The following is a 25,614-nucleotide window of genomic DNA, read 5'->3' as shown; positions in this document are numbered from 1 at the left end:
GGATACAAGCAGCCTGGGAGTGGGACTTGGGTAGCCCCCTCACAGATGCTCAGTGGCGTGCATGTTGGGAGCAAACACGTAAAGTTTCGTTTAACCACAAACGCAAGATATTATATTTCAAATTTCTATGGCGAGATTGTTTCCCCTGCCAAGATTCACTGCATGGACCCCTCACGCGCGCACACCTGCCCCAGATGTAGCGCCCCGATGGCTGATTTTTCCCATATGGTTTGGACGTGTAACAAAGTGGCACAATATTGGATCCAAGTTTTTAATGAGCTGTCGAAAATGACTGGTTTGGGCCTCTCCCCAACACCTATACACGCATTGTTAGGATATGTGCAAGAGATTGCTAAGCCGTACAAGCGTTTTAGTGCAATTACATTATTGTTAGCTAAATAGAGATAGCAGTTCATTGGGGGAGTAAATTCCCGCTGATATTGAAAGATTGGATGCAACACCACCAGTGAGCTGTATGCTCAGCTGCAACATCCGGTGTCCGGCCACTTGATATTTGGCAACCCTAGCGGTCATATTTGTTGGAACAGACATCTGTAAGCTCTCAGGCGGAACAGGGCACCAGCCCACAGAGAGACCTGGGTATCTGAGTTACTCCCCTGTGGTGGAAGACAAAAGAGGTAGATAAAGAATGTGTCCTTGTGTATTCATGACTTGGGCATTTAAGTTGTATTACGCAGGATTGCTAGGTACAAGTATGGCCCAAGGAAAGCTGAATATGCCGAGCCTGTGTCTTGAAATGTACATCTTGTAATTTGTGTAAACTTATAAATAAAGGTTTAGAGGAATCCCAGTGATCATACCGCCAGGAGATCATGGAAGGCAGAAGGTAGAAAAGGACGCGTAAGAGTCACAAATGCTAATGGAAGCACAGCATATAGAGAACATCAAAGGGTGAACTATTGTGAATGTCAGTGAACAGATTTTATGAAGTAAAAAGAGTGGAGGAGATGAATCCTACCTTAGTAGCATGTAGGCATGTCTTCCATTTACCCATTCTATAGGACACCTGCCAGGAATCGCAGGAGGTTCCTTCACTTCAAGCACCTGAGGAAGAGCATGAGTTAGTAGTTCTTGTGAATGTTGCCTCTGAAAGAGAGAGACCAAATCTTGACCGTTGTGTCACTATCCCAAATGCGGAGACTTCGCATCCGGGTTCCCAGAGCCTAACCCTCAGGGCATGCCCCTTTAGTAGATGGATAAGAAACAAGCGCTTTATGGGTTTCTGCCAAATGTTTTTCTCTGAAAGTGCATAATCAAAGTAAGGCAACAAAATATGGAGATGTTTCTCATTTCTCCAGACTATTCAATTCCATTTTCTTCTGATCAAAGGTCCTTGCAGGAATCTTCAATACATATGGATTTTTTTGTCCAGACATCAGTCCCCGCCAAACCTTCCATTGCTGAGGATGAACATCTGGCTCCAGCATACCTCTGAAATGTACATCTAAATATTCCTTCTTTCTATAAGAACGTGCTTAAGGAGGCAAACTATCCTTCTAAAGGAACCTCCTACACATTCAGTTGGAGGCAATACTGCATTTGGTGCGCACAGAAGCAAATTGGTCCTAGCGCATGTCAGGAAGACTCAGAACTACTTCATCTTCTGTATTTTGCTTGTTTTGGCTTTCTCCGTATGGACTTGCTCCTCTGCGAATTAAATAATTCTTACTGTGTTCAAATTAATAAGGAATACATCCTATGTACCACAGTAAAGTGTCTTAAGAACTTTCTCATCCTTCCTTCTAGATGTCATCTATGATGGATACATCTTCCTGTAGATTCCTCGTCTTAAAAATAACCTCCCAAGGAGTCAGACTGGCCCAAAAAACTTCTTCACCAGCAGGTACTGTCCAGTGCATCAAGGTGTCGCCATGCAGGCTCAGCCGAAACTCCACCCGCTTGACATTGCTGCCATTCTGCACTTCATCGATGGATTCTAGATCGCTCCCAGAGCTTGACCGGCACAATGTCCCCAGCTTCATCAATGAGGCTTCAGGCCTTGTCCTCAGTGTTGCATCTCTATCAGACCAACACACCATCTGCAGGTGAGGTCTGACTATTATTCGGCAGGATGAATCTTGTGTTCCCTAGCTTAGGGGGCCATCAGGAAGCAAAAGCCCAAGTTACTTGGGGGTAAGTTGAGCTGTAATATGCCAAATCATACCACTACAGATAGGTCTCCAGATAGAGATCTGCCGAAGCACCGTAGGGAGTTAGAAATCCTCTTCTTCTTCGAGGAAACAATATGATCTCAGAACTGTTCCTAGTCACTGTGCCATTTCTTGATAATGGGCTCGTCATCAGAGCCAATTCCAAAGCTGCAAAAGGTCCAGTTTGAAATTCCTGAATGGTCTGCCTAACCTGTGCAGGTCTAGCCAGTTTGGTTGTCTTTAGGATGGCTCTCTGGCCCAGTCCCCAGCGGCTGACCTGCTCCTTAGCGGTTCGCTACTCCACCATAACCATGCTTGATTAAAAATGTTGGTCACATGTAAGATGATGATTTTGAGGCCGGCAATATGCTTCCCCCTCCTCTCACTCATGCTTGGGAACTGGAAAAACTAGCTTTTAGAAGCCTACAGAGACCATTTTATGATTTGGTTTGTGATGGGTTCATTGCGTCAAAGCAGATACTGAAGTGCGGTGCGGATACAAGGTCAATGGGCTGTCACACTTCGCTGCCATGCCTGTATGCATTCCACTGGCTGCTTCTCAGAAGTTGTCTAGGCCATCCTGATAGGCACACCCTTAGATGCTGAGCAGCTTTTTGTAGGGAAGGCTGGCTCCTCCCTGGAACATTTTAATAATAGAAGGGCGAGTGCTCACTGGTTAGACCTGGCCTTGCCAGCAACACAGTTCCATTAATTATACAGAAAATTGCCAGGCTATTCCAGAGCTCGGCACTATCAGCGGAGGCGGCATCTCAAGAGGTTGAGGCGCCTCAGCCTGTGTATTTCTTCTTTCATGTCAGTGGTGAACCATGGGGGAGCCATCGCCAGTAGCAGCAGATGCAGTCCTCTCCATTTTCTACTAGCTCTCCTGCCTCTAAAATCTTCTGTAGACATACAATGACTCTTATCCATGATTTGAGCTTCATGTTTAATTCCCAGAAGTCATCACTCATTTCAACTCAAAGGTTGATCTTCATAGGTCTGGAGCTAGGATCATGAATATTTGGGAGATGATTCCAAGATTGTTGATGTCCTGGGCCTACAGATCCATATTGGAGCAGCTTCTGCAAATAAATGCGTTGGCAACCCTTACAGTCCACCTTGCAATTAATGCATTTCTCCCTTTCGCATGAGGGAGTGATATTTAGATCCTGTTGGACAACACCACTTTCCATTACATAAACAAGCTAGTTGGCGTGAAGTAGAGAGCCCAATGTTAGGAGGCAGTTTGCCTATGGAAGTGGGCACATGATAGTGGACTTTCCTGGTAGCGACCCATCTGGCTTGTTCTTCAACACGAGTGGACACTGTTGCCTCTCATGTATCCTGAGTGGGAACTACACCCCCATATGACAGATAATCTCCTCAACAGGATGTCCATCTGTAGACAACTTCGCCACTGCTGAGAACAGGAAGTGAATGGTTTGCCTTCAAGTTCAGCTACACTGTGGGTCTGCTGAATGCATTCCCACTTATCCTGCTTTTGCTGAAAGGCCTCGAAACATATGGGAGGCATGAGCAGAGCTAATCACAGACTGGGCAAGGAGGTTCCTGTTCACCAAACTGTTGGCATTCAGCTGCCTCTTCCATAGGTGATGGACCTTCTGTCACAGCAGAATGGTCAGGCCTTCCAACCCAATCCCCAAACGCTGCAGCTACACGTATGGAAATTGAGTGGTGTCAGCTAGAGGTCCTTTTACCTCCCCGATAACGTTACAGACATCAACTTGGCTGCCAGGAAGCCCAGTCTGAAGTTTTAGATGCCTTCAAATCGTACCTTTCCGATGCCTTCATTTTGCACTGTTCTTGCACAGCATATGGCTACAGTCAATGTTTACTTACTAGCCATGTCAGGTTTTCACGTCTCCCTGATCAGCCGGTGTTATTTAAGCCTTTTTTAGGAGTGCATATTGTGAACATTTTGTGAGCCTGTTTCCTCTTACTCCATTCCATGTTCTTCAGTGAAATATTAATCCTATGTTGATTTTCTTAATAGCATCCCCTTTGGAGCCAAAGCATGGCTGTCCTATCAATTTCTTACTTGACGACGGCGTTGCTGGTTGTGAACACTTCAACTCTTAGGTTTGGAGAACTTTAGGCCCTCTCAGTTAATCCCCCTAACATAGTTGTGATTTTGTTTCCTGGCGAAGTTGCAGATATAATCTTGGCTGCCTGGAAACTCAGTCATGACTCTGGAGTCGTCATGGCTGAAGCGGCATGGTGCCAGTGCTGGGTGGTTACTGCTGAGGAGGAAGGTTTTCTAGATCAGTCGAATGTTGTTGAGGATATTCTCTAAGTGAATAATCTGCAGGAATATTACCCATCTAGTAGAAATATTACCAAAGGTAGAAAACTCTTACATCAGTCTTTACCTTTAATCGAACCATGCCATTGGAATCATTTTCCCTCCAAATCTACATACCTTCTAGAATGGTTGTTTCGTACCTTTAGTATCAAACTCCTTAAATATTATCTTCATAAAACTAAAGATAAATACACATTAAAACAACTATTTGGAATTCATAAAACTATTTTTTGTGGTTTGGCATCCTTAAAACAACCCCTATCTAGAATTCTAGTATCCCATTTACTCGTATGGGATGCAAAAGCTAGCAGGCCATTTAGTGCACTGACATAGATTCATATTGTGACCTTTTGCCCCTTATTCTTCTGGTAATTTAGCTCTGGATTAGAGGCATAAGCCTGATTATTAAAACAAGATGGACAATGAAAAGTTACCTGTTTTGTAATCCTAGTTCTCCATTTACATAGAATGTTTAAATCCATGAACAGGCTTACTTAGAGCAAACCATCGAATGAACTGCGCTTTATTGGCGCTTCTGAATTGCATGGAATAGTGCGGCCTATATGTATCCCAATCTAATCCTAAATGGCTCTTTTTAAAATGAGACCAACCATGCTGCTTCATTGAGGCAAGTTTTTCAGATCATTAATTTTTTTCAAAATGTGTATATATTCATTTGATCTATTATGATATGTTCTAGGAGTCTATGTGTAGGTGAAGGTAAGCATATGGTTATGAATTCAAAGAATACGCCAGTGATGGAGAACTGGGATTAACGGTAAGTATCTTTGCTTTCTGATGGACACCTCTACCTGCATATTCCTCACCTTTTGAATATCCCATCAGCCAGTTTGGAAAGTAATCTTTTTAACAGTTCCCCCAAGCTAATGGAGGGCTACGGCTGCAAAACTGCTCTGCACGCGTCACTGCGTGACATCAGCAGAGCCCTTATGCACCCCTATTGACGTGCCTATGTCGGTTTCCTTTTTTCCCATGCCTTCGACACATAACAGGCTTTTTAAACTCTCCATAAAGGAATTGTCGTTTTTTTAAACTTTTCATTGTTTTGAAACTAGGTAGGCACAGTTTTTCATTAGAACGTCACCATTGAGGAGGTTTGTTTTTAAGCCTTGCAAAGATGTGAAGGTCAGATGTCTATTACTGACCCGCATGACATTTGTCTTTGGTGCTTTGGATTGGACCGTGATTTCGACACCTGTTAAAGCTGTCAGAAGATTAATCCGGAGGCCCTAAAGGACGGAGAAGCCAAAATGTTCATGACTACGCCGAGGATGAGAAAAGTGACCAACGTAAATCTCGTCTAGATCCAGATAACTGTCACCTCATTCTTTGAAGCCAGTCAAGAGGAAGCATAAGAAGAAACAACATAATGACTCTCAACATCAATCATCAAAAGATAAGTCACTGGGGGGGAGTGGCTAGCTGCCGGGCAAGATGGCCGCAGCCTGAAGGAGCTCCGGGGGTGAGACCGTCTTCCCTGCCATCCGCTCACTGATCCGCGCTTCAATGCGAGCTCACACTTCACGCATGTAACGCGGTAACGAAGCGGCACCCAGATACCACTTTGCAGTCTCCCCATGGCCTGTGAAGCGGCCCGCGCCACATCGGTGATTGGGGCCTGTCTCCTCGGCTGAAGCCGGGGTCTCGATTTTGGAGGCGTGACCCGTGTGCTGGGCGGGAGACCCGAGATCACAGCGGGGAAGTGACAGCAGCCCGGAAGCACGGCGAACTGCGCTGGGGACGACCCAGGGGTGACGCCCGGAGCCCGGCTGGCACGGCGGGAGCCCAGCTTCCATGCGAAACGATAGAGTGCCAGCGGCGTCGCCGCATCGCCACAGTGAGTGAAGTGCGACATTACTACTAAGCAGTGACAGCTACGTGGCGAATGAGACGCTGAGAGTGGCAGGGCTGATTGCCGGTAGTGTGCGGTGACCGGTGTGCGGACCCGAACTGACAACTGCGACGCCCAGACTGCACTGTTTTGCGGGCTTGAATTGCCTCCAGGAACCGGGTGCGGCGGCGGTGACCTACGGAACAGCGACGCACTGCGCCCTGTGGTGAGGGGTGCGGACGAGTGTGCTGGTGGGCGCAGGCGGCTGCGGGGGTAGTGGAGTGACTGTGAGTGACTTGCTGGTGCTCCGGCCAACGTGCGTCCTGACCCTACACAGAGCCAGAGCCGGAGGAGTGGAGGCGACGTCTCGAGCTGAGCGCTGTGTGGAGGGACAACTGGTCCTGGGGCCCGGTGCTCTGCCCCCTCCGCTAGTGTGCCAACAGACTTCTAAATTGCCTGGTCCTCGGCCCTACCATGAGCGGTAAAGGGAGTCGGGCGCACCAGCAGGGGAAATTGGACAAGTATGCCTATACTAAAGACACTCCCCCGTTGACAGACCACGGCGGTCGCACAGAGAGGGCCTCCACTGACGCCGGCCTGCCTAAAGTGACATTGGAGGATATCATGGCCGCCCTTACTAGTGTGCAGACGACGGTGGGGTCTATTTCCACGGATGTGACGCTCCTTCGAGCTGACTTCCACAAAATGTCCGCCAGAGTCACGGAGGTGGAACAGGTGACTGCTACTCTAGCGAAAGACTCTGGCTTCCTGCTCCAAAAAGTGTCGCAACTGGAGGCCGAAAACAAGCGCATGGCTGAGAGGCTTGATGACCAGAAAGGGCGATCCCGTCGCAACAACGTGCGTATCACGGGCATTCCGGATAGTGAGGGGAGTCCAGCCATGGATATTTATGTGGAGAACCTCATAAAAGCTGAACTGCAACCCAGGGGACTCTATGCCTTTTTCTCGGTGGAGCGGGCGCACAGGGTGCCCGGGGGCAGGCCTAAGGTCGGAGCTCCCCCCCGGCTGGTCCTGGCCCGTATTTTCAACTTCGCGATAGGGATGCCATTCTCCAGACGGCCCGAGAAGCTCCGCCCTTGCGTATACAGAATTCATTGGTGTCTTTCTTTCCAGACTACACGGCGGCTGTGTCGGCGCGCCGGCGAAGCTTCCTGGACGTCAAAAAGAGACTGCGGGCCCGTGAACTTTCCTATTCCATGTTATTCCCGGCCAGGCTACGAGTGGTGGTGGAGGGGAAGAAATGGTTTTTCGAATCGCCTGAGGAAGCACAGGATTGGCTTGAGGGATGGCAGCAGGTGAAGCGCTCCGGACGTTCGGACAGGCAAAGGCGGCTTCCCGGAGGGACGGAGGACCCCACTGACCGGGACGATGCCATGGCAGATGGGGCCCAACTGCAGCACGAGGCCTAATCAAGAGGCGCTATACTCTAACTCTTTATTGAAAGGTGCAGGGTAAGGGGAACTACTCCTGGGTTATGCGGTGCCTGCTCACTTCTAATACAGCTCGGAACATTTGGACGCTCGAACTGGGGATGTCTCTGGTCTTCCTCGAACCTCCCGCTCCTTGTACGCAAGTTATGTGTTGGGGACTGGGTTCTAAGCACTCTGCTGAGTTGGGGTGGCGGGCAGTTTGGAGTCCGCATGGCAGGGAGGCAGGGAGGGGGTTGGGGGGAAGGGGGGTAGTTCTTCAGGTTTTTTCAACAGTTAATGTTCAAATTGACAGTAATGATTACAACGCAGTACACGCAACCGCCACAGTACACATGATGCGAGTCGATCTCTCCGCGCTGTTTATTACCGTCGCTACCAAGCGTTCTAATGTCTGCTACTCGTGATGGGGCGCCTGGGACGAGTTCCCTCACTCCGATGCCACCTCTCTCCTTACTCACGTGGAACGTGCGTGCATTGGGAGACAAAATTAAACGCGGCCTGGTCTTGCATAGTCTTAAGAGATGCGCCCCGGCGGTGGTCCTACTGCAGGAAACCCATTTGACTAGTACCACTAGTAAAGCAATGGACCGATGGGGATACAAAATGGTGGCGCACTCGGAATTTACCTCCGGGTCTAGGGGGGTGGGCATACTGGTGCGGAAGCAATACCCACTAATCATACACAAACATAAAGCGGACGGGTTGGGTTGATTCGCGGCGATAGCCACCCAATGGGAGGGACGCCCACTTAACATAGTCTCCGTCTATATCCCTCCTGCAATGCATGCCACTGCGCTACCGGCGCTTAGTAAGTTTCTCCTTGATTTGCCGGAAGGGGAACTGCACCTTGGCGGCGATTTTAATGCGGTTGTCAACGAATCACTTGATAGGTGCGCTCAGCGAGCAGGCAGTGCGGGACTGTCCCGTTTGGGAAGCTTTGTCGAAGCACTGGGGCTGTCGGACTTATGGCGGCTGCATCACCCAACAACACAACAATACACGTATCACTCGGGGCTGCATAACAGTCTCACTAGTATTGACTACTTCCTGGGCTCCGCTGGTAGTCTTCAAAACATAGACAGTGTAGAGCGCAGGCCCAGAGGTATATCCGACCACTCCCCGCTACTCCTGCAGTACACATGTTCTCGCCTCGCACGTCGACGTATCCCTTCTATACGCCCCGGTTATCTCCAGGTCCCCGCGATCCAAAAGGCACTTGCGAAGGCTACACACCTCTACTTTGCGGAAAATGCCCCCTCTGTTGCCTCGCCGACGATTTTGTGGGAGGCATATAAAACGGTCCTCAGGGATCAGGCGCTCGCTACCATAGCAGCACATAAGCGAGCAAATCAGGCAGAGCTGCAGTTGCTCGAACATGAGCTGCACACGGCAGAGGCATGCCAGGCTCGGGACCCCACTCCGGAGTCGGCCTCAGACCTGAAGACCGCGCAGACCCAATATAAGGCGTATCTCACGGAGTACACAAAACAACAGTTGATAGCCACGCGGCACAAGATATATGACCTGGGTGATAAGACTGGGAAGCTCCTGGCATGACTCGACAGACGGAAGGGTGGAGCCAGGTGGATAGCGCAAATCCAGTCCGAGGAGGGCCAGACGTTAACGGAACTGGGTGCGATAGTGAGCGCTCTTGCGCGCCATTTCCAGCGGGTATACTCCTCCGCCTCCTCCATGACAGTGGAGGAGGCGGGGACATATGTGAAGGATTTGGCAATGCCCCGGCTCACCCCTGAGGCGGCGAGTGCTTTGGAGGCTGACATCACAGTGGAGGAGGTACAGATGGCACTCGGTGCGCTGCAATCAGGTAAAGCGGTGGGACCGAATGGCATACCGGTCGAGTTCTATAAGCGATCGGCTGGGACGGTAGCCCCTCACTTGCTTAACATGTTCACGTACAGTCTCCGTGTGGGCGAACTCCCGCAGGACCAGCGGACAGCCACCATAGTGGCTATACTGAAGCCCGGCAAACCTGCTTCTGAGTGCACCTCCTATCGTCCTATATCGCTGCTGAATGCAGAGGCGAAGGTCCTTGCGAAACTCTTGGCGTCCAGACTAACACCGCATTTGTTAGACATCATACACCCAGATCAGTCTGGTTTTATGCCCGGCAGAAGCACGGCCCTTAACTTGCGGCGCTTGCACGGTGTGCTGGCCCGAGCGGAGCAATTACAGGAGCCAGCGGTGCTGCTCTCGTTGGATGTGCGAATGGCGTTCGACATGGTCGAATGGCCCTTCCTCTTTGCAGTATTACTGCACTTGGGCTTTGGGCCCAAATTTTGTGCCTGGGTCCGACTTCTCTATACTAAACCAATGGCCCATGTTGCCGCTAACGGGCATATGTCTGAAGACTTTCCCCTGACACGTGGCACTCGCCAGGGGTGCCCCCTGTCACCCCAGCTGTTCGCCCTCGCGCTGGAGCCCTTGGCGGCATGGATCCGCTGGGAGCCCCTGATACGGGGACTCAGGTGGACGAATGACTGGGAAGACCGCATCTCCCTTTATGCGGATGATGTGTTGCTCTATCTGTCTTCCCCGAGGCGCTCAATCCTCATTTTACTTAACATTTGCGAAATCTTCGGGAGAGCGTCCGGCTATACTATCAACTGGTCAAAGTCGATAATGTATGTGTTGCGCGGCCCTCCTCCTCGACTCCCCGCGGCCTGCCCACTTCAAACGGCGACGGAGTCGTTTAAATATCTGGGTATTCATGTTACTGCGAACCCTGTGGATTTTCTAAAACGTAATCTGCAACCCCCACTAGACCGTCTCAAATGCGACGCGCGTCACTGGGGCACGCTGTGACTCACGTTACTGGGGGAAAGCTGCCCTATTTAAAATGATGGCCCTGCCTCGATTCGCATACGTGCTGGAAAATACGCTGTGTCACATACCGCCGGAATACTTCCGCGCAATTGCGGCACAGGTGACTACCCTCCTGTTGGGTGGCAGGGCACCGCGTATAGCGCAGTCCAAATTAACTCGCGGCTGGTATGATGGAGGAATAGCGCTGCCAGATATCCAGCTCTATTACTGGGCGGCGCAGCTAAAAGTAATTAATCAGTGGCTTCATGTTCCGCGGACGGACCCTGCCTTCAGAGCAGATAGGGACCTACTGGGAGAGCGAGGTGTTTTGTCCCCTCTGTATGATGGTAAGCTGAATCCAGCGCTCATCGGCCCCCTCAGACAGACCGTTGCCGTTTGGCACGCGGCGCAGGCCAAGCTAGGGTGGCGCGGGGTCTTGACCCAACTCACACCTCTGTGGGACACAAAGCAGCTCGGGAAGCTCAGAAGCTGCAGGGGCTTTGATAACTGGGACAATATCGGGATCTCTACGATTGGCGACATGTGGGACAAGGGTGAAATAATTACATTTGCGCGTCTCCAACAGCAGTACGAGCTGGCGCCCTCCGAGTGGTTCCGATACACACAAATCAAACACGCATTGGCGGCGAGGCTGGCGCCTGGCGAGAAAGTACCGGAGGCGTCACCCTTGGAGGACAGATTGCTAACGGATTACATGCCTAAGCGGGCCACATCCCTTACATACCGCAAGCTGATCAACAATCTACCGGACCCAACGGGTCCCCTCCGTGAGAAGTGGTCCCGTGATGTGGGCGAATTTGATGACCCGGAGTGGCGGGAGACGCTGGCTTCACCGCGGGAGGCGGGTATACCTTCAAGGTTACGGCTAATACAGCTCCGAATTCTGCACCGCTCTTATTACGCCAGGCACACCCTACACAGCATAGGTACTGCGCCACATCCGTTCTGCTTGCGCGGCTGCGGGGAGGTGGGAAATTTCTTTCACACCATATGGGAATGCCCTGTGCTCCAGGAGTACTGGAAGCAGGTGATGGGGATGCTGTCGCAGTCGGGGGGAGTCCCACTGGTACCGGAACCTAGGCGCTGCCTGTTGAATATATGGGGACCTAACGACCTTTCACGCCAGGCGCAGGGATGGGCTACGCTGGGGATTATGATAGCCAAACGTAACATAGCTCAAAAATGGGGAACAGGGGAATTGCCGAGGCTATCCGCATGGGAAGCCGACATGGACGAGGCCATGTTTGCTGAGAGGTCGGCCTTCATCAGGCGGGGCTGCCCTCGTAAATGGAGCAAAGTATGGGGGGCGTGGAATACATTCAGGGGTGACATTTGCGACCCGCCCTCAGATTCAGACGACGATGCCTCGGACTCAGACTGATGTGGGGGGGGGCCCAGAGGTGTGTGTGCGGGGAGGAGGATACGGACGATGTATAAGGTTGGGGAGCTGTTTCCTACGTATTTGTCTCTATCAGTTGCTACTTGTGAGAAGTTGGCCTGGTATATGATGTTCACTAGTCAAAGTGACCACCTTGTACCATGCCAAGCAACCCTTATGGTGTGGTTGTAAGTCAACCTTTTTGGACTAGCTGCCCTAGTGGTAGCGTAGGCTAAGCAGTCTTTCAGGCTAAACTCGTTAAAGCGTGTTAAGCAGGCTGTTTTACCATATGTAACCCCCCTTTATACCAATGAAAGGACACCACACAGATATATATTCAAAATATATATGTATTTATTACTCAAAGTATCCCCTAGACTCTTTATGAGCACAGGAGCACAAATCGTTAAACAAGAAAGTATTACAATATACAGAAGTTGCACTTTATATGGATGGGCCCTGGTGGCCACTCAAACCATATACTAAAATAGTGGTATAAGTACCACGAACAGGAAAGGGAAAAGGCCTAGGGCCTCTAGAATCGCTGGGCCTACAAGGAGCTAACTTCAGTTAGTGACCAGGAGGTCCACTGGTCGCGTGTGCAGTGAGGAAAGTTACAAGCGGGCTCCCATAGGTTTTCAAAGGGTGCGTAAAAGTTCAAAAGTTACTGCTAAATGGGTCTTCTGGTTGAACTACGAAATCAAGACTTCAGATCTAAACATTAGAGATGTCACTCTACACTTGTGCACCGGAGTGCCAGCTTTACCTCACCCATAGGAAGCGGGTGCATAGGTCTCGAAGTACGTCGGGTTTCGTCTATCTGTTTAATGGAGCCTGGTGACAAAGATGCTGCAGGCGGCCGGTCCAGAAGAGATGCGGTGTATCCAAGGGTGGATCGGAGTTGTAGAAGACCTGTAAGCAGAGGGGACAGTGTTCACAGTCACTAGCCAGTGACCAGCGTGGCACCAGGTAGGTACCAGGCGATGTCGGGTGCAAACAGGTAGAGAGGTGTAGCTTGTCTCCGCAGCCACGTGGTCCCAGAAGGTCGACGACGTCCAGGAGTCGGTTCACGAGCTGTCCCACGCAGGCTCTCGCTGTCGGCGGTGTCGGCGACTCAAAAGGAGCAAACAAGCCTTGGCAAAAGCAGGAGTCGCAGGAAATGAAGAAAGCTGTTTACTCTGACCCGCAAGATCAGAGGGGCTGCTCCTTTGGAGGGAAGCAGGGGCCAGTCTGGAGCAACCAGACCAGCGTCGTAGTTTTCAAAGTTGGTCTCCAAGATGGCCACTAGCCAATGGGCCAGGGTCTGGTTAGGCGCGTCAAGTTGCAAAGTGCAGAGGGGCCCCACGCAAATCGTGGAGATGCTGGAGGGCTCAACTTTGGTGCAGATGCTGCTCGGGTGTTGGGCTTCTCAGGACCCAAAGCACAACTTGGAGGGAGCCTCTGTTGTTGCGCTTGCAGCTTGTTGAGTGTCTTCCAAGATGGCTGGCTCCACGTGTCTCGTGCCTCCACGGGTTCCTTCTTTGCAGGGACTGTGGATCGGGCTGTGAGAGGTCTGGAGGTCCAGTTCTTGTTGGTCTCTGGGCTCGGGCTCCGGCAGGAGGCGGCGGCAAAGCAGACGTCGAGTTGCTGGATGGTGCTTGCGTTAGCAAGATGGTCACTCCCTGACCATAGGGGAGATTTCCTTCTGTTCTCTGTGCAGCAGAGCGTCGAAGTTCCCGTCTTCTTCTTTGTTTCAAGTTGATTCCAGGATATCTGAAGTCTTAGGACACAGCTCCTACCTTTAAGCGGATTCTAGGGGCCGGACTACCTGCTAGGTCCCTCCCTAAGGGTGGGACCAGGAAGGGGGGTGGTTACACCCCCAATCCTTTGTCCAGCTCGCCCCAGGTCTGGGGCTGGTGTGCCCCAGGACCGGTTTGAACTGGCATATGCACCGAGGCTCCTTGTGAGCCTCAGGCATGTCTGATTCCATTCAAGCCCGACCTGAGCAATACACAAAATCCTGTCTGGGGTGGTGCTCGCACCTCCCCTGGCAGGAAACCCTTTGTCCACGTCTCCCAAGCTGGAAGGACTCCCAGCAGCAGGAGGGCAGACTTGTGTCTGTGGTGGCAGCGTCCATTTTGTGGAGCTGAGGCTATGTCTGATTTTACCCGGGTTTCAGGTACTGTACATGTCGTGTCCCTCTAGAAGGGTGGAATGCTAACCCCGTCGCCAGAATTGGCGAGGGCTTAGTATTCCAATTCGTATGACACCTTACTCGACATGTTTTGATAAAGCCAAACCAAAGATAGCATTTAACCTCGAGGTTCATAATGCACTTAAGAGTATATGGTATGGCGATATCTGGAAACGGTAGAAGGAAGTTGTTCCGACCACTGCAGACAGGCTCAGCTCATGCCAGAGCACCATCTCACATGGAACCAAGCACTCTGCCTTCAGGATTGTTAAGGCCTGCCATAGGAGTGACTTATAGGTTAACATGTGTCCCATTTAAGGTTAGGTATAGGTATACTACACCTAAGTAAGAGGTGGATACACCAACTTACCCCAGCTGAGTGATCAGCCAGTTGTGTCAAATTGGTAGGCCAGGCCAGGGGTGGCACAATACATGCTTCAGCCCCTGGTAGGCCTTAGATACACCAATGCCCTGGGTACCTAGTGTACACTGGTACAGGGGCTCACAGGGTGATCCAATTCCAATTGGTTATGCACCTAAAGTGCATAGTGTCAATTTAGTAGAGAGAACAGCAGGCTGGGGTTCTGATTAGCAGGCCCACAGCCTCAATATGTCAAAAACCAGTGAAGCAAAAAGCAAAAATTTGGGGTGACCATAGGATAGCAGACCCTACTCTCCTACACTACTAAACTGCTCTATATTGTGGAAAACTGCGTGTTCGACTGTTGTTTTGTACTGCTGCTCATTACCAAAATAAAAACAAATTTAAAAAAAAAAAAAAAAGATAAGTCACTGAGGTCAGTGTCTCTGCAACCCAACTTGGAAGAAGATTGGCAGGAGGCCAGGGTGGTTTCATCTCTGGTGCCACATCTCGCATCGGCTTCGATACTGGCACCTCTTCCGACTCCAGGACCTGTGTTGCCAGACACGACACCATCTATGGAACCAGTTACTTGACCCCAACAGGAACAAATGTTTCCAACTCCGAGTACGGATCCCAGTCATTTCCTGAAAGCTATGCTCAATATCATTATTTGGGTGATTGTTCCGTCTGGGGCCTCATGGGTCCCCTAGATTATCCACTGGGAGGCTTATCGACGCCTTACCAGCAGGCGCCTTTTATGCCGATGGCCAAGATACCCTGGATGGCGCCAGCTCAGATGAAGGTTGCCTGGAAGAGGACACCACCTTCCTTTTTCAGTGGTTTCGACTGTGCCGCAATTGATGCCATCTACTTTATCAGCAGCGGTCTCATGTTTCAACTCTGTGCATTGTTTTACATCTTCAGTGCCGTTACCAATGTCGGTGACAACGTCATTGGCTCCTCAACCTTCTCTAGGGCCACTAGGGCCATAAGCTAGTCACGTTATTTCCTGATTCCCAATAGGAATGGTTGTTTACATCCGAACTTGGACCTCAGGATTTTGAACTGGTTTCTCAAGCAGGAAAAGTTCAAGATGATGAGCCTAGCTCAGGTACTTCTTGCACTGGAGATGGACGACTGGATGGTGTCAATCAAATTGTGGGATGCCTATTTCCACATCCCTATACTGCAGTTTCACAGTAAGTACCTTCACTTCACAGTAAGATCCCAATGCTATCAATTTGCCATCCTCCCTTACGCTCTTCAAGTCTTCACAAATGTGATGGCGGTGGTTGCGGCCCATCTCAGAAGGTTGAGAATACCAATATCCCCTTACCTAGGCGATTGGCTTATCAAAACCAGATCTCCGGAGTTGGTGCTGCATTACTTGCAAGGAACAACTCAGATGTGTTTGTTTCAAGATGAAGCAAAAGTTCCGATCCCGAAGGTCTTGTGCCTACTCTGTCTGTTAGCCTCCTGTCTTTTACTGATCAACTAAGCACATGAGGGTCCTCTGTTGGTCCTCCCCGCAGACAGTGATTTCAACAAAACGAAGATCTACAGGCCTGTATCAACATCTCCAGAGACACTGTAGCGGACAGTCAGTCCAGGTCTTGATGGATTCTATTGCGCTGTAGTACATCAACATGTAAGGCGGAGCAGTGTTTTGTTTTCTCTGCAGAGAAGCTCTACGACTTTGGTCCTGGGCTCAGCATCATCAGATTTGTTTGGTAGCCTAGCACCTGGCTGGTGTCCTCAACATACGTTCGGACAGTCTCATCAGTGTAAGTTAGCTGATCACGAGTGGCATCTCCATGCAGAAGTGGTACTTTGCATATTCCAGCTATGGGGGACTCCTCAGTTAGATCTCTGTGCAGTTTGAGAGAATGCACACTGCCCGTCGTTCTGGTGACCTCCAGTATCCAATGCAGAGAGTTTTAGGGGGACACATTTCGATTTAGCTGGGGCTACCTGCTGCTTTATGCGATTCCTCCAATACCATTGACTTACTCAGGTGCTGAGGCAGATTAATTTGCCTCAACTGAACCCAAGTAATATGGATTGCGCCGAGCTGGTCATGAAATGTGTAGTATGCAGACCTCATTCACCTCTCCATTTGCCCTCTGCTCCATCTCCCTCACAGGGCAAACCTCCTGTTGCAGGAGTTGGTTCTACACCCCCACTTCCAGTGCCTGGACCTGCATGCCTGGAGAATGAATGAGGCAACCTGAGTTCCTTCTCACTTCCCCCTGAAGTGATGATATTATTTTAACGTCCAAAACAGCACTCCACCTAATCGGTTTATGTGTGTAGACGGGCTAAATTTGTTAAATTGTGTGCTAATTCATAAGATCATTTAGAAGCTCAGTTGTCTTATATTTTGTGTTTTACCCTCTCTGTAACCCATTAGGGCTATGTAGTTGCCATAGTTTAATTCTATTGTTAGCCATTTCGGCTTTTAGCGGTTGGCCTGATCATCCTTCCCTATTTAAATCTCCTATAGCTTTAAGATTCATAAAAGGGCTTACAAATAAATATCCTCCCACTCCCTTCTTTATGCCTCAGTGAAATATTAATTTAGTTCTTACATATCTGGGGCCGTAATACATAAGCTGCCCGGGGGTGCAACGGGTGTTTGCCACCGCTTTGCGCTCCCCCGGGGCACTTTGGAATTCTAGAAGGGGGCGCATCCCCTTCTATAATACCGATAACACTGGTGCACTTAATGCTCCAGTGCTCCCTTCAGAGGGTGTTCACTCATTTGAATAGGGGAGTGCCCTATGCAAATGAGGAAATTCCTTTGCCAGCGCCCATGCTATATTACAGACTCGGGCTCAGAGTCAAAGAAGCCCTCAGGAGGGGCACTGACTGCGCCATTTAAAAGGTGGCACACTCGCAGTGCGCCCCCTGAAGGCAGCCGTCTGCAGGGGATAAAGAGGGTCTGCAGGACCCCCCAGACATGCTCTTGCAGCCGGGTACAGTCACTGACTGCACCTGCCTTAAATCGGATCTCTAATCCTATTTGAAAGTGCAGGCAGGTGCCGTCTCCACTGTTTTCACATGGATGTATTCCCCCAGGGCAGCGCGAGTTCGCGGCTGCCCCCAGGTCACAATTTCACCATAATGGGGCTCATTAGCATTGTTTGCGCCCGGCGCACCTTTTTAAATACGTAATACGGCCCCTTCTGTGTTCCCCATTTGAAATCCACAGTTGTCCTTTGTGGCTGTTGATTTTAAAAGTATTCTCATTACCATCACATCTGCAAGGTGAGTTAAACAGTTTAAACCTTGAGTGTGAAGCCTCTTTCACCTCGTTCTATCCTGACAAGTTGGTTTTGAGAAACGGGGCTGCCTTCCTGCTGAAAGTGAATACTCCCTTCTATTTGACTCAGTCCATCACCCTGTCCAGATTTCATCCTCCTCCCCATCCAACCGAAGAGTAGGATAGACTTCATCGATTGGACCCCAAAAAGAGCTGTCAGTTTCTACGTGGTCAAAAACACGTGAATTCAGACTGGATGACCAGCTCTTTGTGGGCTTGGAAAAATTAAAGGAAAGGCAGTACACAAGAAGACTATCTCTAGATTTATTATCCTCCGCATCAAAACCTGTTTCGGCGCACAAGGAGCCTCCTGGAGGTATTTGTGGACACTCTACGAGAGCTAAAGCTTTCACCTCAGCCTTCGCTGTTAAAGCTGCGAATTGGGCCTCCATTCACACTTTTGCAAAACAATCCTGTTGGGATTCCGAAGTGGGGATGTTTTGTCACTTTGCTCGCACTGTTTTATAGAAGGTTTTGTTATAGACAGACATGCACCTACCATCAGGTATGAAATTGCTTGCGAATTCTATTCAAAAGGTGAGGAATCAACAGGCAGATGAATCTATCAGAGAAACAAGTTACTTACATTTGGTAACTCATTTTCTGGGGGATGTAGTATCAACCTGTGGATTCCTCACTGACCCGCCCTCCCACCTGTTGCATAACAGCATATACCAAAGGAGCCTGCTTATGTATAATTAGCAGATATTTCTGTTAAAGCTTTTATTTTAATAAAAACTGCACCTACAATTTTGATGTTAGTTACATCTGTTCCACATCAAGGCACATTAAAAAAGCATGCTGACTGGGCACTTCCAGTGACATCACGCGGCGTGTGAAGACGTGTTGGAGCCGACGCTCCTTATGGCCGCGGGAGAGCTATTGAAAAGTTTCTGTTCCAAGCTGGTGCAAGTGATATAATCGAAAGTTGAGGAATCCACAGTTGGATACTTTATTCACCGGAAAAAGCGTTAACGAGAGTTAAAAACTTGTTTCGGATCTTTAATCCAGATGATTGGTGAGGGGTCTCTTATGGTGACAAAATACATGATGCAGCCCTTAGAGACCCTGAGTCTCGAGTCACAAGGCCTGTGGTACCACTGCTACCTTTTACAAGGGACTTAAAGGTGGCCCAAGGTGTGAAAATTGTGGAAACAAAGGTACAGTTTTGAGAAAGAACAGAGGCACAGGGTACCTGATTAGCAGGGAACCAGTGCACATTCAGTCGAAGTGCATCAGATATCAGGCAAAAGTGGGGGATAACCATGCAGAAAGGGGTACTTTCCTACAGGGATGATCTCTGGGGACATATATGCAGGATCTAGACGACAGTAATGGATGAGCTCTGGGGAGATGTGCCGGCCATTAAAGGAGTTATGGTAATGAGCTATGGGGTAGAAGTAAAAGCTCAAGTGATGGGCCCTGGGGAGATGTGTAGGCTTTAGAGGTGTGAAGGGGATGGTCTCTGATGAGATGTAGGCTTTAGCTGAGTAATGGGGATGAGCAGGCTCTAGACGACTGACGGAAATTAACAGGCCTTAGAGGAGTGATGGGATGATCTCTGACGAGATGTACGGACTCTAGAGGGGTGATGGAGATGTGCAGGATCTAGATGCGTGATGGAGATGAGCAGGTTCTGAAGGAGTGTTGGAGATTAATAGGCTATAGGGGAGTGGTGGAGATGAACAGGCTCTACAGGAGTGACGGGGATGTTCTCTGGGGAGATGTGCAGGCTCTAGAGGAGTGATGGAGATGAACAGGCTTTAGGGGAGTGGTGGAGATGAACAGACTCTAGAGGAGTGACAGGGATGCTCTCTGGGGAGATGTGCAGGCTCTAGAGGAGTGATGGAGATGAACTCTGGGGGTGATGTGCAGGCTCTAGAGGAGTGATGAAGATGAGCTCTGGGGGTGATGTACAGGCTCTAGAGGAGTGACGGAGATGGGCTCTGGGGGTGATGTACAGGCTCTAGAGGAGTGATGGAGATGAGCAGGCTTTAAGGGAGTGGTGGAGATGAACAGGCTCTAGAGGAGTGATGGGGGTGCTCTCAGGGGAGATGTGCAGGCTCTAGAGGAGTGATGGAAATGGGCTCAGGAGGTGATGTACAGGCTCTAGAGGAGTGATGGAGATGAGCTCTGGGGGTGATGTCCAGGCTCTAGAGGAGTGATGGAGATGGGCTCTGGGGGTGATGTACAGGCTCTAGAGGAGTGATGGAGATGGGCTCTGGGGGTGATGTGCAGGCTCTAGAGGAGTGATGGCGATGAGCTCTGGGGGTGATGTACAGGCTCTGGAGGAGTGATGGAGATGAGTTCTGTGGGTGATGTACAGGCTCTAGAGGAGTGATGGAGATGAGCAGGCTCTAGAGGAGAGATGGAGATGGGCTCTGGGGGTGATATACAGGCTCTAGAAGAGTGATGGAGATGAGCAGGCTCTAGAGGAGTGATGGAGATGGGCTCTGGGGGTGATGTACAGGCTCCGGAGGAGTGATGGAGATGAGCAGGCTCTAGAGAAGTGATGGAGAAGGGCTTTGGGGATGATGTACAGGCTCTAGAGGAGTGATGGAGATGAGCAGGCTCTAGAGGAGTGATGGAGATGAGCAGGCTCTAGAGGAGAGATGGAGATGGGCTCCGGGGGGTGATGTACAAGCTCTGGGCGAGTGACGGGGATGCTCTCTGGGGAGATGTGCAGGCTCTAGAGGAGTGATGGAGATGGGCTCTGGGGGTGATGTACAGGCCCTAGAGGAGTGATGGAGATGAGCTCTGGGGGTGATGTACAGGCTCTAGAGGAGTGATGGAGATGGGCTCTGGAGGTGATGTACAGGCTCTAGAGGAGTGATGGAGATGAGCTCTGGGGGTGATGTACAGGTTCAAGAGGAGTGATGGAGATGAGCAGGCTTTAGGGGAGTGGTGGAGATGAACAGGCTCTAGAGGAGTGACGGGGATGCTCTCTGGGGAGATGTGCAGGCTCTAGAGGAGTGATGGAGATGGGCTCTGGAGGTGATGTACAGGTTCTAGAGGAGTGATGGAGATGAGCTCTGGGGGTGATGTACAGGCTCTAGAGGAGTGATGGAGATGAGCAGGCTCTAGAGGACTGATGGAGATGGGCTCTGGGGGTGATGCACCGGCTCTAGAGGAGTGATGGGAATGAGCTCTGGGGGTGATGTGCAGGCTCCAGAGGAGTGATGGAGATGGGCTCTGGGGGTGATGTACAAGCTCTAGAGGAGTGACGGGGATGCTCTCTGGGGAGATGTGCAGGCTCTAGAGGAGTGATGGAGAAGAACAGGCTTTAGGGGAGTGGTGGAGATGAACAGGCTCTAGAGGAGTGACGGGGATGCTCTCTGGGGAGATGTACAGGCTCTAAAGGAGTGATGGAGTTGGGCTCTGGGGGTGATGTACAGGCTCTAGAGGAGTGACGGAGATGAGCTCTGAGGGTGATGTACAGGTTCTAGAGGAGTGATGGAGATGAGTCTCTAGAGGAGTGATGGAGATGGGCTCTGGGGGTGATGTACAGACTCTAGAGGAGTGATGGAGATTAGCTCTGGGGGTGATGTACAGGCTCTAAAGGAGTGATGGAGATGGGCTCTGGGGATGATGTACAGGCTCTAGAGGAGTGATGGAGATGAGCTCTGGGGGTGATGTACAGGCTCTAGAGGAGTGATGGAGATGAGCTCTGGGGGTGATGTACAGGCTCTAGAGGAGTGATGGAGATGAGCTCTGTGGGTGATGTAAAGGCTCCAGAGGAGTGATGGAGATGAGCAGGCTCTAGAGGAGAGATGGATATGGGCTCTGGGGGTGATGTACAGGCTCTAGAGGAGTGATGGAGATGAGCAGGCTCTAGAGGAGAGATGGAGATGGGCTCTGGGGGTGATGTACAGGCTCTAGAGGAGTGATGGAGATGAGCAGGCTCTAGAGGAGTGATGGAGATGAGCTCTGGGGGTGATGTACAGGCTCTAGAGGAGTGATGGAGATGGCCTCTGGGAGTGATGTACAAGCTCTAGAGGAGTGACGGGGATGGTCTCTGGGGAGATATGCAGGCTCTAGAGGAGTGATGGAGATGAACAGGCTTTAGGGGAGTGGTGGAGATGAACAGGCTCTAGAGGAGTGACGGGGATGCTCTCTGGGGAGATGTGCAGGCTCTAGAGGAGTGATGGAGATGGGCTCTGGGGGTGATGTACAGGCTCCAGAGGAGTGATGGAGATGAGCAGGCTCTAGAGAAGGGATGGAGATGGGCTTTGGGGATGATGTACAGGCTCTAGAGGAGTGATGGAGATGGGCTCTGGGGCTGATGTACAGGCTCTAGAGGAGTGATGGAGAATAGCAGCCACTAGAGGAGAGATGGAGATGGGCTCTGGGGGTGATGTACAAGCTCTGGGGGAGTGACGGGGATGCTCTCTGGGGAGATGTGCAGGCTCAAGAGGAGTGATGGAGATGAACAGGCTTTAGGGGCGTGACGGGGATGCTCTCTGGGGAGATGTGCAGGGTCTAAAGGAGTGATGGAGATGGGCTCTGGGGGTGATGTACAGGCTCTTGTGGAGTGATGGAGATGAGCTCTGAGGGTGATGTACAGGCTCTAGAGGAGTGATGGAGATGAAGAGTCTCTAGAGGAGAGATGGAGATGGGCTCTGGGGGTGATGTACAGGCTCTAGAGGAGTGATGGAGATGAGCAGGCTCCAGAGGAGTGATGTAGATGGGCTCTGGGGGTGCTGTGCAGGCTCTAGAGGAGTGATGGAGATTAGCTCTGGGGGTGATGTACAGGCTCTAAAGGAGTGATGGAGATGGGCTCTGGGGATGATGTACAGGCTCTAGAGGAGTGATGGAGATGAGCTCTGGGGGTGATGTACAGGCTCTAGAGGAGTGATGGAGATGAGCTCTGTGGGTGATGTACAGGCTCTAGAGGAGTGATGGAGATGAGCAGGCTCTAGAGGAGAGATGGATATGGGCTCTGGGGGTGATGTACAGGCTCTAGAGGAGTGATGGAGATGAGCAGGCTCTAGAGGAGAGATGGAGATGGGCTCTGGGGGTGATGTACAGGCTCTAGAGGAGTGATGGAGATGAGCAGGCTCTAGAGGAGTGATGGAGATGAGCTCTGGGGGTGATGTACAGGCTCTAGAGGAGTGATGGAGATGGGCTCTGGGAGTGATGTACAAGCTCTAGAGGAGTGATGGGGATGCTCTCGGGGGAGATGTGCAGGCTCTAGATGAGTGATGGAGATGGGCTCTGGGGGTGATGTACAGGCTCCAGAGGAGTGATGGACATGAGCAGGCTCTAGAGAAGTGATGGAGATGGGCTTTGGGGATGATGTACAGGCTCTAGAGGAGTGATGGAGATGGGCTCTGGGGGTGATGTACAGGCTCTAGAGGAGTGATGGAGATGAGCAGCCTCTAGAGGAGAGATGGAGATGGGCTCTGGGGGTGATGTACAAGCTCTGGGGGAGTGACGGGGATGCTCTCTGGGGAGATGTGCAGGCTCAAGAGGAGTGATGGAGATGAACAGGCTTTAGGGGAGTGGTGGAGATGAACAGGCTCTAGAGGAGTGACGGGGATGCTCTCTGGGGAGATGTGCAGGCTCTAGAGGAGTGATGGAGATGGGCTCTGGGGGTGATGTACAGGCTCTAGAGGAGTGATGGAGATGAGCTCTGGGTGTGATGTACAGGCTCTAGAGGAGTGATGGAGTTGAGCAGGCTTTAGGGGAGTGGTGGAGATGAACAGGATCTAGAGGAGTGACGGGGATGCTCTCTGGGGAGATGTGCAGGCTCTAGAGGAGTGATGGAGATGGGCTCTGGAGGTGATGTACAGGGTCTAGAGGAGTAATGGAGATGAGTTCTGGGGGTGATGTACAGGCTCTAGAGGTGTGATGGAGATGAGCAGGCTCTAGATGAGAGATGGAGATGGGCCCTGGGGGTGATGTACAGGCTCTAGAGGAGGGATGGAGATGAGCAGGCTCTAGAGGACTGATGGAGATGGGCTCTGGGGTGATGTGCAGGCTCTAGAGGGGTAATGGAGATGGGCTCTGGGAGTGATGTACAGGCTCTAGAGGAGTGATGGGGATGAGCTCTGGGAGTGATGTACAGGCTCTAGAGGAGTGATGGAGATGGGCTCTGGGGGTGATGCACCGGCTCTAGAGGAGTGATGGGGATGAGCTCTGGGGGTGATGTACAGGCTCCAGAGGAGTGATGGAGATGAGCTCTGGGGGTGATGTACAGGCTCTAGAGGAGTGATGGAGATGAGCTCTGGGGGTGATGTACAGGCTCTAGAGGAGTGATGGAGATGAGCTCTGTGGGTGATGTACAGGCTCTAGAGGAGAGATGAATATGGGCTCTGGGGGTGATGTACAGGCTCTAGAGGAGTGATGGAGATGAGCAGGCTCTAGAGGAGTGATGGAGATGGGCTCTGGGGGTGATGTACAGACTCTAGAGGAGTGATGGAGATTAGCTCTGGGGGTGATGTACAGGCTCTAAAGGAGTGATGGAGATGGGCTCTGGGGATGATGTACAGGCTCTAGAGGAGTGATGGAGATGAGCTCTGGGGGTGATGTACAGGCTCTAGAGGAGTGATGGAGATGAGCTCTGGGGGTGATGTACAGGCTCTAGAGGAGTGATGGAGATGAGCTCTGTTGGTGATGTACAGGCTCTAGAGGAGTGATGGAGATGAGCAGGCTCTAGAGGAGATATGGATATGGGCTCTGGGGGTGATGTACAGGCTCTAGAGGAGTGATGGAGATGAGCAGGCTCTAGAGGAGAGATGGAGATGGGCTCTGGGGGTGATGTACAGGCTCTAGAGGAGTGATGGAGATGAGCAGGCTCTAGAGGAGTGATGGAGATGAGCTCTGGGGGTGATGTACAGGCTCTAGAGGAGTGATGGAGATGGGCTCTGGGAGTGATGTACAAGCTCTAGAGGAGTGACGGGGATGCTCTCTGGGGAGATATGCAGGCTCTAGAGGAGTGATGGAGATGAACAGGCTTTAGGGGAGTGGTGGAGATGAACAGGCTCTGGAGGAGTGACGGGGATGCTCTCTGGGGAGATGTGCAGGCTCTAGAGGAGTGATGGAGATGGGCTCTGGGGGTGATGTACAGGCTCCAGAGGAGTGATGGAGATGAGCAGGCTCTAGAGAAGTGATGGAGATGGGCTCTGGGGGTGATGTACAGGCTCCAGAGGAGTGATGGAGATGAGCTCTGGGGGTGATGTACAGGCTCTAGAGGAGTGATGGAGATGAGCTCTGGGGGTGATGTACAGGCTCTAGAGGAGTGATGGAGATGAGCTCTGTGGGTGATGTACAGGCTCTAGAGGAGAGATGAATATGGCCTCTGGGGGTGATGTACAGGCTCTAGAGGAGTGATGGAGATGAGCAGGCTCTAGAGGAGTGATGGAGATGGGCTCTGGGGGTGATGTACAGACTCTAGAGGAGTGATGGAGATTAGCTCTGGGGGTGATGTACAGGCTCTAAAGGAGTGATGGAGATGGGCTCTGGGGATGATGTACAGGCTCTAGAGGAGTGATGGAGATGAGCTCTGGGGGTGATGTACAGGCTCTAGAGGAGTGATGGAGATGAGCTCTGGGGGTGATGTACAGGCTCTAGAGGAGTGATGGAGATGAGCTCTGTTGGTGATGTACAGGCTCTAGAGGAGTGATGGAGATGAGCAGGCTCTAGAGGAGAGATGGATATGGGCTCTGGGGGTGATGTACAGGCTCTAGAGGAGTGATGGAGATGAGCAGGCTCTAGAGGAGAGATGGAGATGGGCT

The sequence above is a fragment of the Triturus cristatus genome, chromosome 1_1 (genome assembly GCF_964204655.1).
Source record: "Triturus cristatus chromosome 1_1, aTriCri1.1, whole genome shotgun sequence".
Taxonomy (NCBI): Eukaryota; Metazoa; Chordata; class Amphibia; order Caudata; family Salamandridae; genus Triturus; species Triturus cristatus.
This window is presented reverse-complemented; position numbering follows the sequence as displayed.